The 12,384-nt window shown below is 36.2% G+C and overlaps 1 protein-coding gene and 1 pseudogene across 2 annotated transcripts in view; one reads left to right on the forward strand and one right to left on the reverse strand.

Annotated features, from left to right (window-relative positions):
* Positions 1 to 12,384, forward strand: part of EYS (eyes shut homolog) — a 1,666,475-nt gene that overhangs the window by 882,524 nt on the left and 771,567 nt on the right. The window lies entirely within an intron of this gene.
* LOC137205106 (NADH dehydrogenase [ubiquinone] 1 beta subcomplex subunit 6 pseudogene) lies at positions 8,057 to 10,690 on the reverse strand (annotated as a pseudogene).

A 12,384-nucleotide genomic window follows, 5' to 3' on the forward strand; every position in this document is an offset into this window, starting at 1 on the left:
TTTCCATTTAGCACTCACCCATTTGTTATAGGGACAGTGAAAATATTTTTTTCTTATTTTCTGCTCAGTTTATCATACATAGAGTAGATGCTACAATTTTATGTTTCAAAATTCAAAAGTAAGTAAATACTTTTCTTGCTGTGTAAGATACTAATTTATCATTTCAATTTTCATAGAATATAAGTTTAAAATATAAAAGTGAGTTGTTTAATGAAGAATGGCAAAATATTTTGATAAAGAAAAGAAAAAAAGTATGTCAATGACAGTTTTACCAATTTTACATTATCTTGGGTAGAGAACAGAATAGCTCACATATAGCTAACACATTTTTAATTCAATTATATACTCTTTCATAATTTTTATATTGCTTATCATAAAAATGTCTACCTGGCTATTTTATAATTAAAATTAAATTGAATTCCCTAATGGGTTTTAGATTCATAAGTATCTTATAGTAAAACTATATCAAAGTATTTCTATAAAAGTATAAGTAAAAAAAAATATAATATGTAGGGATATTTGGGTCAGTCTTACTCAGATTTCTTTTTTTCCTTTAAGTAGAATCAAAGTAACAGTACTAGGAGTTATATATCTATTGTTTTTTCAAGGTGTCTCTAATTTTCAGAAACATTACAAAAAGGTAACAAAACCATGCACAAGTATAATAATTAAGAGTACATCAAGAGTGTTTTATTATTATTATTGATAGAGCTATTTCTCACATCATTTTGGAATGATTTAAACATGAAAAGCCTTTGTATTCTAAAAATTTATTGACATGTAAATCTAGAGTGTCTGCACTCTTACTTCTATTTTTGTTGTTTCTCCTGGGCAAATCCCTATGCCTGTCCTTGCTGCCTTCTCTTTCAATCTTTTTACAATCTTTAAACCTCTTCTATATATTTGCTCCATCTATTATGATCTACCATATCTTTAAAACCTCTCTTTGCCTTTTTTCTTCTCATTTACCTGAAGTATCTCAGATCAATCAACATACCAGTCTTCAGCCTGCATCTCACTGAAACCACTGATCTTCTCATTTCCTTTCCAGGCCTTCCTATTCCCCCCTGAACCTCGACACAGGGAAGCCTCCCCAAGATGATTGTCATAGGCAACTTTCTCTGAGAGCATCACCATCTTCATTCTCAAAATCAGTGACCTTCCTCAGCCACATTTCCTTTAATCTTGCTACAGTGTTTACTGCCCTTCTTCTCCCCTACTTCTTAAATGTGTTGCCTACTCTGGTTGTTACTTTCCTTTCTAAATCCCCCTCCTATCTTTCTGAGCATTATTTGTTGTTGACGTTTTGCATAGAATACCCTCTGACAGAATGAAATATATTCTAACTCTTTAGAATTTCATTATAAATACAGGTCTTGGTTAAAACCAGTAGAACCCAACGCTAGGTAATTTAGTAAATGCACACATGCATACTACATGTGCACACACATATGTGTATGTATGCACACATGTGTGTGCATATATGTATGTATGCATAAATGTGTATATGTATAGACATACACTAAGGAGCTTTTATCAAAAAGATATTGAGGAGCTTCCCTGGTGGTGCAGTGGTTGAGAGTCCTCCTGCCAATGCAGGGGACACGGGCTCGTACCCCGGTCCAGGAAGATCCCACATGCCGCAGAGCAGCTGAGCCTGTGAGCCATGGCCACTGAGCCTGTGCATCCAAAGCCTGTGCTCCACAACGGGAGAGGCCACAACAGTGAGAGGCCTGTGTACCGAAAAAAAAAAAAAGATGTTGAGGAAAAAACTGAAGAGATTTCAGAAAGGATACGTTTCAGAAAGGTCAACAGTAGCAGAACTAATGATGGTGTTTAGGTGCTGCCATTCCCATGGGCATGTTCCAAATATTCCTTGGTTTATATCTTTTAGCTGAAGATGCAAACTTTAGGAAGCTAGCATCTGATTTGCATAGATGGGGTCAGGAAAGGTGATACAGCTTAACACTACTGAAAATTTAGTGTATAAGTGCTAAGTGCCCAAAACAAAATTCAGATATTATTAGAGAAAAAGGAGCAGTAGATACAGGGAAGGCAGAAAGAGCAGATATCCACCGTGTGTGCCTTTCCTTGTCCTCTCAGAAAGCTCCCTGGCTCTGAGGGAGCTGGCAGAGAGAGGGAGACCAGGGCAGCTGACTGGTGCGGTGTTTATGTCCTGCACGTCCAAAACCCAATCTTGTATATCCTTCCAGCTCTAATCAGTGGCACACCATCTATTTGTCTAAAAAGAGGAAATGATAGTGATAGTCTGATATTGGAACTCAATTACTAAATACATTGAACTAAAACATGAAGAAATAATATATCCCCAGAGCCCTTTTAATTGAGTACTACTCTTTGTCCTAAATCATCCTGAGATAGTGAGACACATTCACAGACCAATAAGAAGGAAGTAAACAAATCAATGTTTTTGTTATAAGGACTCCTCCATTCGGATCAGATGTTCAGCTTTTTGATAAGTATGTATGTACATACAGTTGTAGTGACTTTCTCTTCTGTTTCTTGGAATCTTGAGTTTCAGCTACATTATGATCTTAACTGGACAAAACAAACAGTTTTATATAAATAACTATTGTTGATTTGCAGAGATGATTATTTTTTATTTGTACAGGATTCTTTTTGCCTACTACGTAACATAGTTCAGACCTTTAAAATCAACCGTTAATATCCCTTATCATTGCTACTCGTAATTAGAAAAAGGCTTAGCAGGAGAGAAGAAAGAAGACGGAGCAGATATGGCGGAAGCATCACCTAAGGAGAGTGGGGTCTGGATGTCCTGGACACTCAGGCTTCCCTGAGTGGGCAGTCAAGTGGTGCCTGGGGTACACGGGCTCCCCTTCCTCAGTGGGTTCTGACTCTGGCATATTTTAGAACTAATCATTAATGCTTTCTTTCTGTTGACACATATAGGAAAGAGATGTAGATTCATAAATTGAGACCAAAGCAAAATTGAAGATCAGATGAATTTCCCCCCTGATATAAGCAAGCATTTGACCTATATTTTGGTATTTTGCAAGTAAATACTTAAAATTTCAATATGAATTTTGATTTTATAACATAATAAGATATAAAATATTTACTTTTGGTGCAGTGCACTAATAATCACCTTTGTAATCCAATTTTTCACAGAAGTGTTTTTGATTTTATTAAATAGTTGTTTTTAAAATGAAGTCTGTCTCTTTCAGTATTGTATAATCTTTTCAGGTATATCTTTCTTTTTTATTGGAGTATAATTGCTTTACAGTGTTGTGTTAGTCTCTGCTGTACAATGAAGTGAAGCAGCTATATATATACATATATCCCGTCCCTCTTGGACCTCCATTCCCCCCCAGTCCCACCCATCCAGGTCATCACAGAGCACCGAGTTGAGCTCCCTGTTGTATACAGCAGGTTCCCACTAGCTATCTATTTTATACACGGTAGTGTATTTATGTCAAACCTAATCTCCCAATCTGTCCCACCCTCCCCTTGCCCTGCCCCATGTCCACACATACATTCTCTATGTCTGCATTTCTATTCCTGCCCAGCAAATAGGTTCATCTGTACCACTTTTGTAGATTCCACGTATATACTTTAATATATGGTATTTGTTTTTCTCTTTCTGACTTACTTCACCCTGTATGACAGACTCTAGGTCCAACCACACCTCTACAAATAACCCAATTTCATATATTTCTAAGGCTGAGTATTATTCCATTATATATATGTACCACATCTTCTTTATCCATTCATCTCTTGATGGACATTTAGTTTGTTTCTGTGTCCTGGCTATTGTAAATAGTGCTTCAATGAACATTGGGCTGCATGTGACTTTTTGAATTATGGTTTTCTCAGGGTATATGCCCAGTAGTGGGATTGCTGGGTCATATGGTAGTTCTATTTTTAGTTTTTAAGGAACCTCATTCCTGTTCCTCACAGTGACTGTATCAATTTACATCCCCACCAACAGTGCAAGAGGGTTCCCTTTTCTCCACACCTTCTCCAGCGTTTATTGTTTGTAGAGCTTTCGATGATGGCCATTCTGATCGGTGTGAGGTGATACCTCATTGTAGTTTTGATTTGCATTTCTCTAATAATAAGTGATGCTGAGCAGCTTTTCATGTGCCTCTTGGCCATCTGTATGTCTTCTTTGGAGAAATGTCTATTTAGGTCTCAAAATGGATTAAATACCTAAATATAAGACCAGACACTATAAAACTCTTAGAGGAAAACATAGGAAAAACACTCTTTGACATAAATTACAGCAAGATCTTTTATGATCCATCTCCTTGAGTAGTGAAAATAAAAACAAAAATAAGCAAATGGGACCTAATTAAACTTAAAATATTTTGCACAGCAAAGGAAACCATGAACAAGACAAAAAGACAACCCTCAGAATGGGAGAAAATATTTGCAAATGAAGCAACAAAGGATTAATCTCCAAAATATACAAACAGCTCATGCAGCTTGATATCAAAAAAAAAAAAAAAAAAAAAATCAGACAACCCAAACAAGTATATCTTTATCTTCTTAAGGAAAAATGGAAAGAAAAGCATTCATAAATGAATTATGTTCTATAATTTTAAGAGTTTCATATATATCAAAAATAAAAGAATTCAGATTGTAAAATGTAATATTAACATTTTCACTAAGAATTTCACTCTTTCATGTTATGAATATGTCTTCAATGTACATGATATACATGATAACCTGAATTTTCATTAACATTTGATAAACTAACATAGTGCCTGAAAATTAGTCATGAACATTTTCTTTGAAAAATATCCTGTTCATGAAATTGCCTGTGGATTTTATATCATTGTATGATATTCTCCCCTCTGTACTTTTTGTAGATGTAAATAATTTGAATGCCTTTGTCTTTCCCAAGTTTATTTCAAGCAGGCTTCAAATTATCACTACCAGTATGCAAACATTTACTGCGAGACTAAATTTCCTACCTGGTAAATTTGAATATCAATTATAGAATTTAGGAGAACCAAATAATAAAGTGAAGGAGAAAAAATATTGATTCTCAGTATTCATTGAAAACAGTAATGCCCTTATCAAAATTTGTGAGGTAGAAGGGAATTAGACACACCAGTCTTCATAAATTGACTTAGCTTTTGCCTATGTCATTTCAAAACTAGCACTAACAAAAAGTTTGCAATTATGTTTTTCTTTTCTTTTTTATTATGTGCAATTATTAAAAATATCACATATGTATGTAACTGTTACCATTCTAGAGCAGAACAATAGCCATCTGTTCATGATTAGTTTTTGTGATATAAAGTTGCTCTTGAGAAGGACTCAGCCTTCCTTGATATATATAGTTGCAAACTATGCTGTCACCACAGAGAAATTATTTCACACCATATTATATTCACTAGTGTGCACTCTGTAGAATGGGAATTGATTATTTTAATGTAGCCATGATGACAGTCTATATTTTCTAATCTCCATTGGATACAATCAAGGTTTGTTTCCATAGCAACCACGAGTGAAAGGAAGAACTACAGTACAGGTATATCCTGCACTTCAAAGAAGATGAAATTTCAAAAATCGGGGGGGGCTAGGTGAATTCTGGGAGGAGGGGATTCTGATTCAATAGCCACCAAGAAGTGTCTATGAATCTTTGACCAAGGACTACACTTTAAATAATTTGCTACACTTTCAGGCAGACAAATCATGAAGAAGCAATAACTTCCAGGATAAAATTTGACTGTTCCAGGAAACAGTGCGTTCAAATTTCCTACAAGGCTGAAAAACGTTTTTAAATCTAAAATTTGAAGATGATAGAATAACCATGATGGTTTAAAAATAATCAGGCTAAGGTCTTGCCACTGCTTTGTAATTGTGAAACTGTAATTTTTATAATTTACAATTTCTGTAACTTAAAAAGAAAACTCATTTAAAACCAACATTCTTATTATTTTCAAGTTGCCAGAACAAAAATTTGCAGCCTCTTTCCACAGGAGGGAGTAAAGATGAGTTATGTAAGAGAGACAGAAGAAATTATATCTTATTGATCCATTCTGAGAAGGTAACAAAGACCTGCCTAGAGAATAACATAGAAAAAAGTTGTAAACTCTGGAAAAAAAGCAGGAGAACAGCAATTGCTGAATAGCAATGCTTAATCTAAAGATAATAATAAGGAAATTAACTCTTTTTCCCTGAAGACCCAGTTAAGTCCCTCTAGTATTGATGAGAAGAGAGGCTTGAAGTAGAGCCAGGGTAGCAATTGAAAATCGACACTGCATCACTGATCGCCTAAGCCTGAATGTGATGTAATGTAATCCGCAGAAACAAAAGCTCTTTGGGGTCCTCAATAACTTTTAACAGCATAAGAAAGTTCTGAGATCAACAGGATTGAAAGCCATTAGTCTGTGGTATTAAATCTTCTAAAAATACAGCAACAGCTTGAGCCCAAGCCTACAGAAAATGAATAAAGAGAGAAGACATCATGCCAGTCACATCATTTTAGGGCTTGAATAAAAATTAGAGCTTATTTTTCTATACAGAACTAATTTAGGGATGAGGAAACTGAGACCTAAAGCATGAACAACTACCTAGAATTTTACATTGGAAAAAGCACCCATTGTTCTTGACCCTAAAGCAATGCTCTTTCAGTTATTCTACATTGCTTTATTTAAAATGTATATTTTTTATTTAGCTTTAAATCATCAATATTACATTGTTTTAATCAATATGAGTGACTAAAGGCAAGAATTTTCTTGTTTATTTTTGTAACATTTCACAGTTTTTTTCAGATATATGTTTCTTTCTTTCATTTACAAAAATATTTTAAAAAGCAAGATAGAACACAAATTTTTTTGTTATACACCCAATTTCATTAAGTTGCCACTAGTTGCACCTCTGCTAACATTATAACATATGGATGGACATTCAGAATGTTAGACACTCAAACTACTAGAGTAGTAGTAAGCATAATCCAGCCAGTAGTAAGCATAATCTAACCATAACCTAATCTTCAGTAAGGATAGAAAAACACCAATCCTATTCAGGAATGGTTTCAAGTGTGAAAAAACCTTCACATTCCTTTACCACTTTATATAAAGATGAGTCCTTTCCTTCTGGCCTCTTTATTTGTGGTAGCAGCTCTTCATTATTTTTTTTAAAAAAGCAAAACAAAACAAAGCAAGCTCATTGTTATAGAAACCTGACCCCAATAAAATTATGTAGAGAATTGACCGGTAACTTTTTTTTCTAAATTTGGAGATAAAGGAAAGAACGGGGATCCTTTCCCTCCCTGAGTTTCTATGTATTTGTTATCCTCACTTGAGTCTCCATGTTTTAGAATCATTTAGTCCAACCCTTACCCAGTTGATTTTCATCTCTAAGAAACAAGATGTTTTCAATTTGAAAAAAAAAAAAAAAAAAAAAACTATGATATAGACAGTCTCTTATTATGGTCTTCATATGGTAATCAAATTTCAGTCCCCTCTCCAACTTCACCAGAAACTTCCTTGTATGATAGACGGTCTCTTCTACTTTGTGTGTGTGTATTTATGGGATGGATAATTTGAACAATTAGATAGACAATTTTTAGAAGGTTATTTTGAAGTGTTGAAACTATTGCTTCTCACTGGTATACAATAGATCTATGAAGACTTCAGTTTCTCCTCTCATCAGTTTTTACTCAAATATTTCCCTTAAATAAGATAATTTTCTATTATGTTTCTCATTTAAAACATCTTGTATAGGAAGATTCACGTCCAAATATTTTTTGGTAAGAAGATAAGTGATCACTTTGTTTACCAGTACCAGTTTATCATTTAAAAAAGGTTTAATTTAATTGAATTTTCTGTAATACTACTTGAATTAGAAAACTTTAATAAAATTCTAAAGGTCTTTCATGTTCAAGAGAAAGAACCTAGTCTTAACAGGATTGCCTTCACAACTAATGTACTAGCTATGAATTCAGCCTTGAACTTTCTATGTGAAGTGAGGTTGGGATCACAGGAAAAGAGGAGGCACTTTTTTTTTTTTTATCTGAGTAAACTTTATTAAGTTACTTTTCCAAAAAATATATCAGTACGTTTGGTAATGTAGCAACAAACTTGGGCTCAAACACCTTTGAAATTTTAAAAGTAATCTTCAATGATGTTGATCAGGAAATTCTTTCCTTGGTGGGATTACTTCCCCAGTTTCCAGAATTGTATCACCTAAAAATATTCTTGGCTTTCTTTCAACGATGGCATATGGTTTTGTATTCACATGATATTTGAGATAATAATGAATAATCCAGACAGGGGCCAGTACATGAGTACAAGCAAAGATGCTGTGTCGGTACGTCTTATAGATCATGTTCTTCCAGGGGGCCCCGTCCTGCAAAAACTTATTCCAGAATTGCTTCATAGGCCACGCCCTCCGCCTGGGCAGCAGCGGTTCACCCGGTGGCTCAGCTCTTGATCCTTCAGCCGTCGCCTTCGCAGCTCTCGCAGCTGTTGCGGCCGCAGTTTCTCGTGGGACGTACACCCTGTCGCTGCTGATACCAAGGCGTGCCCCCGAGCTAGTGTCTTGTCACGCTAGCTCCCGCTCTGCAAAGCGACCTTGCAGGATGCCAGGGAGCAGCGCACCGATATAGAGGGAGTGCTTTTATCGAAGCTGAATGTAATTTCCATGTTATGTCCAGGTTTCACAGGTTTATAAAAAAGGAGATGTTTAAACACATAACAATAAAATTATATAGTAGAATCTGTGAAATAATGAACACAGTTAAGTATTATATCCCTAACTCTATTTGCAGAAATTAAATGAATATCTTCTTATTCATTGTGTCCAAATATTTTTGTATCTTTAGTATGCTTATTCCAATGGAGTCAGAAAGCAAACTGGGATGAGGCAGGGGTACCATCTTGCTTCAATCTCCTTCTCCAGTTTCAGCTCATAGCCTAAGATACTTCTCTCTTTACAAGTTGGTGGGCAGCATAAGGAATACTCTTTCCACAGCTTTCACTTCATTGTCCATACTGATGCTTTTTCCTCCATTTTGGCAGGTAAAATTGATCAGAATCTGGCATTCATTGGCATGAATTAGCTTTCATTCTGCATGGTACAGGTCAATGCTTACACACGTCATGCATGCACCCATCCGTCTTTGTTTTTTCTCTTGGACATGACAGTCTTCACATACAACTGCCCTTGTGCCCCTAGTCTCCAGGCAGGAGGATTTTCTGGGCAAGTTATATTCCCAGGCAGGCTGCATGGCAGGGATGAGATGAATTTGGGGGTGAGACACTATTTTCCAGCTTTTCTACCTTCAACTTGAAGGTAAGTAGAATGCACTGAGTCTGGTTATCATGAATTAAAGATGGGAGGTCAGAGATATGGCTGTGATCTCCGATAATGTTTTCTGGCTTTGTCTGGAAACCTAGCACTGCAATAGAGCCTATACTTGGATGTCTTTTTTTCTATTGAGATTCCACTAGTGTTTAATAAAGACAGAAGGTAAGAGGAATATGTGATTGGACCCCTAATATCTAACCAATTTTAAAAATCAGTTAAAATTTAAATTACTATTAAGTGATGTAGAAGTCTAATTTGTTCAGATTAAAATGTGTCCATGGCATTTTAAACATATCATAATCAGAAGTTATTTTGGTTTTGAAAATCTGACAGCATACAGTTTTCTCTTTGCCTCGAGTAACAGGAAAATAAACAATAGAACTAATATTTCCAATTTATATCTAGTGAACATTTTGATGTATAGAATAACATTATATGTGCATTGATTCTTGGTCTATTTTGACCTTAATGGAAAGAAAATAGGAATTTCCCTTTCCAATATGTAGTTGCTATTACGGTTTCTTCAGTTAACTCATTTGTGTGTTAGAAAGCCTAATTATTGTGAGACTTGATACAAAGCAGTCAATATACCTGCTGTCCTGTGTGGTCTGAGCAGTATTAAATGAGTTTCTAGTAAATTACTGCTCATCAAACACAGACATCATTGTGGATCTGGCATTTCAGAGCTTCCATATTGCCAATCTGGAAAAACAACACTAAATTCTTCATATAAGAGTTAAATAATGAACAGACAAGAGGAAGGCAAATATGATTTTAAAAACCATAAACTCAATCTTTCCAGTTCAAATCAATTGTGAGGTGACATCATGTGTGTTTAGGGCTGTATTGCTAAATCACGTGGCTTTAGGAAGCTAATGTTTGATCCTGTTACTTTAAATATATACAAGATCCTGTCACCAAAGCCATATCTTCCCTGTTAGATTTCAGCCTCATAAATACTTTGGGAATGAGGAGAAATAATTTTTAAAAAGTGTCAAATCTCCACTTAGGTTGTCCTAAATGAGACCAATTCAGTAATGAAATAAAATTATTAAAGTAATCAGGACATTGCCCACTTTATTTTAAAACATCTTAAAAACAGAGGTTAGCTTCACAGTGACAGAAGACACTCCCCTCGTCTCTCCTTTTCCATCTACAACCAGTAGAATGGAAATAACTCTGCCCAACACACCATGATGCTGAGGAGGCCACACATCTGTGCATCTGAAGGTGAGTGGACTGGAACGTAGAAGAGGTGGTGCCCGCTGGGCCTCGATCCTGGCCTTCTGGCCGCAGCACCGGATCCCCAAACCCCAAAGACTTGCTATCAGAAGGGAAGAGGCACACGTGACTCTGGCCTCTGGGTCCCAGCACCCATGGCCATGGGGACCTGGACAGCAGCAGCAGGACCACGACCCTGGTCCCTTTCGCCGGGATGGTGCCTATGACTTTGAACCCCCATTGCAGTGGTGGTGCTGGAGAAGGAGACCCTGAACACAGTGGAGGCCCGTGCTATTCCAGTGCACCCAGGGGTGATGCTGGAGACAGCAGTGTCACCAGGAGAAGCAAGACACCAGGAACCCTGGAGGCACAAGTACTGATGATGAGGGCACCAGAGACACCTCAGGCAGAGGTGAACGAGGGTGGACTGTGCTGCTTCTCAAATAAACCAGAGGAAGCGCAGGGAAGAGAAACTGAAAAAGTGTGCTACAGTGCCACCTACTGATACACTAAAGAAAGGCCTCTCATTACCAACATGCTGAACTGCTTAAATCAAAGTTTAAAAAGCATTACCTAAAAGATAGGTGTTCACTACTTCAGATGTACAAGAAGAGGAGCAGCTAAATAAGCATCACACAAAAAGCATGATAACATGATAACACAAGAAGAAAATGACAATTCTGCCAGAAGCCAAAATTAAAGTCACAGAAGATTGTGATCTGATAGAGAATTCAAAATGGCTGTCATGAAGAAACTCAGTGAGTTACAAGAACGCTCAGAAAGACAGTTTAATGAGCTCAGGGATAAAACTAATGAGCAGAAGGCATACTCTACCAAAGAGAGTGAAACTCTAAAAAAGAACCAAACAGAAATTCTGAAGCTGAAGAATTCAAAAAATAAGACAAAGAATGCATTAGAAAACATTGGCAATAGAGCAGACCATATGGAAGAGAGAATTAATGAGTTTAAAGATAGAAATCTAGAAATGATACAAGGAGAAGCAGAAAGAGAACCAAGGTTCTTTGTTAAAATGAAAAAAAATTATTTGAGAACCACCCAACTCTATTAGGAAAGGCAACCTTAGGGTAATGGGTATCCCAGAAGAAAAAAGAGAGAGAGAAGGAAGCAAAGATTTATTTAAAGAAATAATAGCTGAGAACTTCCCAAACCTAGGAAGGAGCTAGATATACAAGCTAGCTACATGAAGCTAAGAGAACTCTTAATTACCTCAACACAAAAAGATCTTTTTCAAGACACACTGTATTAAAGCTGTCATAAGTCTATGATAAAGAATTTTAAAAGCAGCCAGGAAAAAAAGGACAGTAACCTACAAAGGACCCCCATATCAGACAATCGGCAGACTTCTCAGCAGAAACCCTACAGGCCAGGAGAGAATGGAATGACCTTCTCAAAATATTGAAAGACAAAAATTATCATCCAAGAATACTCTCCAGCAAAGTTACCCTTCAGATATGAAGGGAAAATAAAGACCTTCTAGGACAAACAAAAGCTGAAAGAGCGCATTACCACTAGACCTGCTTTACAGGAAATGTTGAAAGGAGCTCTTCAACCTGAAATGAAAGGCAAAAATGCACAAAACTTTGAGTAAGCTGATAAATAGACATTCAGAATGAGAAAACTGCAACTCTAATCAGGATAGATTGTTAAACATTTAATTACAGGATAAAAATTGAAGAGGAGAAAAGCAGTAAGATTAATTATAGTACTTCAATTTGATAATGAACTTACAACATTAAAAAAAGGTAATTTGAGACAAAAAAAAACATAAAAAAGGGAAGAGGAAAAGTAGGGAGCCCATACAGGCAAATGAAGATAAGATGCTATCAGCAGAAAATG

Source organism: Pseudorca crassidens, chromosome 13, assembly GCF_039906515.1.
Source record: "Pseudorca crassidens isolate mPseCra1 chromosome 13, mPseCra1.hap1, whole genome shotgun sequence".
NCBI classification, from domain to species: domain Eukaryota; kingdom Metazoa; phylum Chordata; class Mammalia; order Artiodactyla; family Delphinidae; genus Pseudorca; species Pseudorca crassidens.